The 8,120-nt window shown below is 39.6% G+C and overlaps 1 pseudogene; it reads right to left on the bottom strand.

Annotated features, from left to right (window-relative positions):
- The window catches only part of LOC146425466 (E3 ubiquitin-protein ligase RNF38-like), a 130,834-nt pseudogene that overhangs the window by 76,563 nt on the left and 46,151 nt on the right, over window positions 1–8,120 (bottom strand).

Here is an 8,120-nt window from a genome sequence, read left to right as displayed (position 1 = left end):
ATGCCACCTGCTGGACTCTGCTGGTGTTGGTGCAGATGTCCTCCATGCTGCAGGTGTGTTGGGGGGGAAAAAACAGTCTGTCTGTGCTGATGTAGAATGATGTTTCCCCCCAAGACTGGCTCAAGCTTCACTGCAGATAGTTTGCAAAGTTCACTCCAAAAACAGTTTCTAATTGCAAAATGCCGTTTTTCTGAGTTGCTACAGTTGCAAGCCCAGAAACACATCTAAAGCAACCACCTCCAAAGCAGAGCCTCTGCCTTCAGCAAACACTGCCATGGGCAAAAGGAGGTGAGCTGCCTGGGAGAGATAGTTTAAAAAGCACTTGCCTTTTCTTGATGCAGGGCTTTGAAGAGACAGAAACAATTTTGGGCACAGATAGCTATTGTTATAAATGATGTCATGGAGTTGGCTTTCATAAAGGATTATGAGCTATTTGTTATGGCTATTTGTTAATGGTTGTGTATATGTTATGGTTACCTCTGCTAATTTGTTATGGCAAATTGTTAAATGTTATGGTTACCTCTATAGCTTTGTTGTGGCTAATTGTTAAACCTCTATTGATTTGTTATGGCTAATTGTTAAATGTTATGTTTAAGAAAGGGGGGAAGAAGTGGGTGTTAATTAGCATCAGGGGAGAGCTGGGCAAGCAGCTAACCTATCAGAAGACCCTAGAAACGATGAGCCATTGAGGACTGATGACAACAAGCCAATCGGAGCACCTTAAGGAGGCGAGGTTAGGGGGTTATAAAAACTGTATCCCCTAACCAGGAGGGGTGCCTCTGGCTTCCCCGCATCAGTGGCTAAGCACCCAGCGCTGTTCCCTCTACTTTGTGGAACGAGTTTTTCATTTTGTCCCCTATTGTCTTTTTGTTAATAAATGTTTAAAATTTTACAATAGTGAGCTTCGTTTCTCACACTATGGAATACAATAACATTTTGGGTAACCCACAACAAATGGTGCTAACCTGCCCATAAGGTGAAGGAAAGCCTCGCAGGGCTTGGTTTAAAGGTACCTAAGGTGTGAGCAGGGAAGGGTTAGAGTCCCTTCTAGGAGCTCTTAAATGGATTTTTTTTTTTTTTAATACTTCATGTTTTAAATGAGGAATGGATCATCTAGTGAAGGGGAGGGATTCTGAAAATACCCCCTAGGTTTCATATGAACGCATTAGGGAAAATTGGGGGAAGACTCCCTCACTTGGAAACAATTGGTTGAGTACTGTAATAATTAGTGTCTGAAGTATACTTTGGCAATTTGTAGAGAAAGGGGACATTGGAAAAGGGAGTATCCCCAGGCTGGGGGAAATCAGACAGGAAACTTAAACCTGGCTCTTCAAACCATCAAGCTCATAACCTTTAGTAAAGTGAAGAATCCCCCTGAAGGGGACCAGGGGAATCATCCTCATCTGAGCCCAAGGTTACATATTGCAGGGAAATGAAAAGGGTTGTTTTTTTATTTTTTTAAATTAATACACAAGCAACTTATTTGGTATTGAATACCTGCAAAGGAAAATTTAGCTTGGAACCTGTAAGTGTTGTGGGTGTGACAGGGAGGAAAGAGAACAGGCCCTTTTTACAATCATTACTGTTTAAATTAAGAAAACAGTGGGGAACACATCAATTTTTGTATATGCCTGAATTCCCAGTCTCCTTTTTGGGGAGAGATTTATTGGGAAAATTGGATGGTCAAATGACTTTCCAGGATGGGGAAATACAAATTCAACTACTCTAATCAAAAGCTGTTGAGGCAAAGTTTTTTATGTTACAGGAATCAAATTAGGTGGAAGAAATCCCAGAGGAGGTAGAGAATGCTGTAACCCCACTGGTTTGGGCCACTGAGATGCCTGGAAAATCAAAGGTGGCCAAACCAGTCAAAACAAAAAGTTTGAAATCTAACAGCGAAAAGCTGTTAGACGAACATTCCTAATAACAATTTTGAGTCAAAATTTGGAACATATGGGGAATTTATTTGCCATAGACATGTTCAAAGAAACAACTATTTTCAGGCATTTATAGACACTATAACATCTAAGATTCTTTTAATAGACACTTCCAAAACTCTGACCAATTTATTGCATCATGGTATAGGTGTTTTGTTTCTTTTAATTACTACCAGAACATTTAATTTATCTTTGTTTCATGGATAACCCAAGTTTTATCCAGCTAAACAGTGCTTTATTAAATTTACTGTCCCGGCTAGACAGTTACTATTGATTAAGTTTTCTGGGGTGTACTAGCCTATGAAGTGTCTCCCTTACTGCACCTGCAATGTATTAATCAAGTTTTCTGGGGTGTATAGGCCTTTGACTTCTTAATTTTTCAAGATATCTTTCTTGTTCTATGACATCTAATTCATCTTGAGTTATATGATAACCATTAAACCATTCTTTATTGAATTTTTTTCTTCAACAATTAAGTTCTCTAAAGGGGTATGGGTCCATGGAGTTCCTTTCTGCAGGTGCAGTGAGGTAATTTGTCGGGGTTTTCAACTGACACTCAGCCAGTGCAGATCTAAATTAAAACCAGCTAAAATCACAGCCAAACATTTCTTAACTAATTAAACATAGTTCATTTCAAAATTTAAAAAAAAATCACACAACTCCTGGCTGACTAACATATAACTCACTATCATGGTGAGGATTACTCTCAAACCTGAAGCCAGACCGGTAAGGCAAAAGCAATATCCTGTTAAGTGGGAGGCAAGGAAAAAGTTGGATTAGCTCATAAAAATTGTTTTTCATATGGGTTATTGAAAGAGTGTGGATCAGAAGATAATACAGCAATGTTTACCAGTTAAAAAGCAAAATGGGGAATATATATTAGTACAAGATATACGGGCCATTAATAAAATAGTACCTGATATTCATCCAGTAGTAGTTAATCCATACACACTCTTGACAGCACTGAAAGGGAAATACAAATGGTTCACAGTGCTCAGTCTTAAGGATGCATTTTTCTGTAATACTTCTTGACCCAGATAGTTGGAAATTGTTTGCTTTTGAGTGGGAGAATCCAAACACTGGGCAGAAGGTGCAGCTAACATGGACTGTGCTACTCTAGGGCTTCAAAATAGCCCTACTTTATATAGCAATCAGTTGGCAAAAGAAATTGGAAAGCTGGAAAAAGAAAATATGGACAGATCTTTACTACAATGTGTAGATGTAGGTTCTGCCAGCAACCAAGACTGAAAGGGAGTGCCTCGATGCTACTCTAAGTTTGGTAAATTTCTTAGGACAATCTGGACACAGGGTGCCAAAGAAAAGGCACAAATAGCCAAAGAAGCAGTAATATATCTTGATTTTGAGATTCACAGGGAAAAAGAGGCTTGGGAAGCAGCTGAAAAGAAGCCATTTGCCAGACTCCGGAGCCAAAGACTACAAGCCTTCTTAGGTATGGCTGGATGGTGTCAGTTATGGATTGCCAATTATGGGGTACTGACGAAACCCTTGTATGACCTTCCACCAAAAAATACTTGGTATGGACTCCGGAGAGTCAGAGGGCCTTTAAAGCCCTAAAAAGAGCCTTAATGCCAACTCCTGCACTGCAACTCCCACACTTTAACAAACCATTGGAGATATTTGTGCATGAAAGGATGCAACTGGCACTAGGGATATTGTCATAGCATTTGGGGTCATGGAAGCAGCTTGTAAGGTACTTTTCCAAACAATTGGACAATGCAAGTAAAGGATGGGATGGCCCGGATATTTGAGAGTGGTGGTAGCTGCAGACCTTTTAACCCAGGAAGCACAAAAGCTGATATTGTGACAAAAGATTAAAATATACGTACCCCACATGGTAATAGGTGGTTTGGAACAAAAAGGAGGACTTTGGATTTCACCAGCAGGATGTTGAAATACTAAGTTGCCCTACTGGAGCAGGACAATGTTGAACTTAAGGTAACTACTATTTTGAACCCAGCCATGTTTCTCCAGGCTTCAGAAGAAGCCCAAAGACCTTTGCACCATGACTGCCTGGTAACTATTGAACAAGTGTGTTCTGGCAGACCGGATCACAAGAGCCATCCCATCTGGGACCCGGAACTGAACCTATACACCAGTGGAAGCAGCATGGTATGAAATGGAAGACAGGCAGCTGGGTATGCAGTGGGAACCTCAACCCAGGCAATAGAAGCCCAGGCTTTACCTATTAACACATAGGCACAAAAAGCAGAATTAATGACTTTATACCGAGTGCTAGAAATGGCTGAAAGAAACAGGGTACACATATGGACTGATTTAAAATATGTTTTTGGAATAATACATGTACATGGAGCCATAAGGAACAAAAGAGGATTGTTATCAGCACAGACGTCTTCTATTAAGTACAAAGAAGAAATTAGTCAACTACTACAGTGTGAAAATGCCGAAAGAAGTGGCTGTGATACCCATGTAAAGCCCATCAGTTAATACAGGGAATCAATTAGCTGACAAAATAGCTAAAGAGATTGCTGAGAAAGGTATCCTTGCACTAATACCTAGCAGAAAGTTGAATGTCCTGGAACAAAAACCGAATTATAGTAATCAGGACAGGCAGTTAGCTGCATCATTAGAAGGTAAGAAAATCCCAGCAGGTGATTGGTAACCTCATGTGGGAAGGTAGTTGTACCTCCAAAATGAATGTATAAGATAACAGAACTAAAATATCAGGAAACACATTAGGAAATAGACAATATGGTGATTAATTTACAAAAGAATATAGTTGTGGCTAGCACAGGTTTTTCCCATGAGAAATTTTCTTGTGTTTTATAAATAAAGATAAAGTTTGGATGTTGTTGGAACAGTGTCCCAGAACTTGGACAGTGCAGGCCTGGCCAATCAGGCCTGGGGGAAGGCCTCTGACTGACCAATCTGGGTGACTTTTGAGAACTCTATATATGTGATGAAATCAAAACAATAAAGGTCATTCCTTCTTGCCACTGAGAACTGGTGCATTCATTACTCTGCTAGCTGCTCAACAGCGACATATAGTAAGCACAAAAATGACAGAAATTAATAGATCAGTTGTTGAATAATATGTGATTTGTTTGCAAAATAATCCCAAGAAAGGAAGAAAGCCGCCTCCAGGGCTAGTAAAACGGAAATTCACCAGGTGATTATTGGCAAATAGATTTTGCTGAATTGCCCAAGCAGAATGGGGATTGGTACATTTTGGTATTGGTAGATACTTTTTCTGGATGGCCAGAAGCTTTCTCATGTCACACCAACAAGGCAAGGGAAGTCTCAAAAGTTTTGCTGAAATTAATATTTAATAGCACTGGGACTAACTCTTTTAAGTCTTAAAAGGTACATCATTATCAACAGATAGTTTGGTCTAGACTTGCCTGTACATCCTTTCTAACCAGGAGATACAGTGTGCATCAGAGCCTGGAATTTTGGACCAATCCAGGAGAAGTAGAAGGGACTATCTCAAGTCCTCCCGGTAACCTACACTGCACTTAAGGTAGAAGGAATCAAGCCCTGTGTTCACCACACATGGGTAAAACCAGTGATCACATATCATTGTCAACTGTCAGATAATCTTTTACACATAAAAATATGAAGGTAACAAGACTAACTAACACTGTGAAGTTTTCGATTTAATTTCTTGTGGGGTGAATTTGTATTACTTTTTTTTTTTTTTTTTTGCTTAGAGTTCTGTAACAGCTTGCTTTCCAATACCAACCTCTGCAGAACATCCAGTTCCATGGGGAGTCTTAGTCAGCAATTTGACAAAAATATGGGAACAGGTGGGAAGGAAATAGCACCCATGCCAATTGGACAGGGATAGAAGGGGAATATTCCTTATGAAGAACACATAAGAACAATACTGTCGAGAATTGTAATATTTCAAAACCTTATCTGTAAATAACCTCAGGAAATACCTATTGGCAAACAGATTGTACTAATACCCCTTGGGGATGTGAAATACCAGAAATATGGAACAGCCCTCAGACAGGGCAATGGGAATATATCCAGCCAGTTCAATGGTATCTAGATTGGGAAGAGAGTCCAGAACACCCAGAGGACCCCTTACAGGTAGGTATAAAATATCCTGATTTAATAAGGTCAAGGCTAAAGGAAAAGTGGAATTGCACTCAAGTATACACTTGTACTAGTAGGAATCCTGAGGTACAGCAGCTCATGGCTGTGGCCCAGGCTTTAAGGTTGGGATGTGTTTGTAAAAATTATTCTACCTTTGTTAATGACACCTGGTCTCACCTAACAAACAGTGAGACTTGGAGAGATATAGACTGTCAGCAGGACACGGTAAAATCATTAGGACCCACAGTATGGACAGGAAGTAATGGAATTTGGACCAAACATTTGCTCTTAGGAGAATCAAGAGTACAACAGACACTGGGAGTATTAAGGTTATGTCCCTTGTGGAAGGAGTCACGATTGGGAAGCCAAATATGGGGAAAAGTTTGTGATGAAAATGTGATGAAACTTGGAAACATCCCAGTATGGGAGCTATAGTGGGATGGATTTAAGAATCCATCTTCACTCCTCCAATATCTACCTTTAGGAACAGACCAGCCATACACAATTTGACTCTATAAATGGAAACTTTAAAGAATGCAACTCAATTGGGGTTTAATGAAATAAATGAACAGTTGCACACCACAATCAAAATGACCTTACAAAACAGATTGGCTTTAGACCTATTGGTGTTACATGGGCATGGAGTATGTGGTTACTTGAATTTAAACAACAATACTTGTGTGTACATTCCAAATCTGACTGCTGAATTGGATCATCAGATAGAAAGGATAAAATCGGTTGCTGCATCTATCAGAGAATTAAGGGAAGGATTAGAAAGTAACTGGTTGAATAAAATTTCTACAGGATTTGGATTTTTTCTGAGTGGTTGGTTGGCCTCACTTTTGCAAAGTATAATTGTGTTCACAGTAATAACTGTGATTATGATACTTGCTTTAAGCTGCATAAAAACCATGATTGCTAATGCAATGTGAGGAACTTATATGATGTTAGTAAAAAAGCAAAGTGAGGCTTATGAAGGCTTGAAGGGAAGACAAGCTTCACAAGCTTCAAAGGGGGGGAATGTTGCCAGATGAAGAATCATTTCCACCTTGTGGGATAATACAGTGCTTATTCTTCAAAAAACACTGGCCTATGGAACCACACAATGATTATTCTGTAGGAAGAAGGACTGGAAAACATCCAGCCCAGTTGGGCCAACTTTTACCAGTTCACCAAGTGATCAGATATGACTTTGGGGTCATCGACCATCAAGGACCACCAAAGAGACCCCCAGGACAGAAGAACACATGAGGAAAGGGGAGGGAAAATATGTTAATGATTTGGGGGAAATAATTATCATATGTATGTTTATTCCAGGAAAATCAATAAATATGAATGTGAAATATAGTATATAAACAGGAGCTTTTTCTGTTCTCATCATGCACGATATTTCGGAGGAGATATTCCCTTGTGCATCTGGCCAAATAAAGAATGCCTGCTTCTTAACGCTGCATTGGTGTTAAGGAGTTTTTATTTTTACCAATTTTTGGTAGCACACCACCTCTATTAAGTAGTTTTCATCATTGTTCACCCCCCACAACACCCTTCAGAAGCCTCCTGGAATGTTTCCGTCCCATTTTTAACCTTCCAGCAGATGTCAGGAAGTTTCAAGTCCCCCATAAAAACCAGGGTCTATAATCTGAAGACTTCCTCAGGTTGTTTAAAGAAGGTATTGTCCCCTTCTTCATACTGATCAGATGGTCTGTAAGAAGCTCACATCATGATGTCACCCCTTACTAGTCTCTTCTCTGTTCCTGATCCACAAGCTCTCAGACAGCCTGTCACCTACTCAATAGAAGCCCATTATATGCTTGAGCTACTCCTTCATGTAAGGAGTAATCCTCTCTGCTTTCTTGCCTGTCTTTCATAAAGAGCTGTTAGCTGGAGCTGTACCATTTTATATGACCATTTCCAGGTAAAAGCTCTAGGTGAGATTCCTAATAGCACTTGAACTTTGAAAGTCTTTTCCTGTAAGCATCTGAATGTATGTAGAATAGCTGCTAATGGATAGGGTAAGAGACCAGATGAGAAACCAGCTTTTTATTTTTTTTTTGTCAAAAATACATGAGAAGATGGTATAATTCTATGAAAGGAGCAAGGAAG

Source organism: Lichenostomus cassidix, chromosome W (genome assembly GCF_008360975.1).
Source record: "Lichenostomus cassidix isolate B80296 chromosome W, HeHo_3.0, whole genome shotgun sequence".
Classification (NCBI taxonomy): domain Eukaryota; kingdom Metazoa; phylum Chordata; class Aves; order Passeriformes; family Meliphagidae; genus Lichenostomus; species Lichenostomus cassidix.
This window is presented reverse-complemented; position numbering and strand designations above follow the sequence as displayed.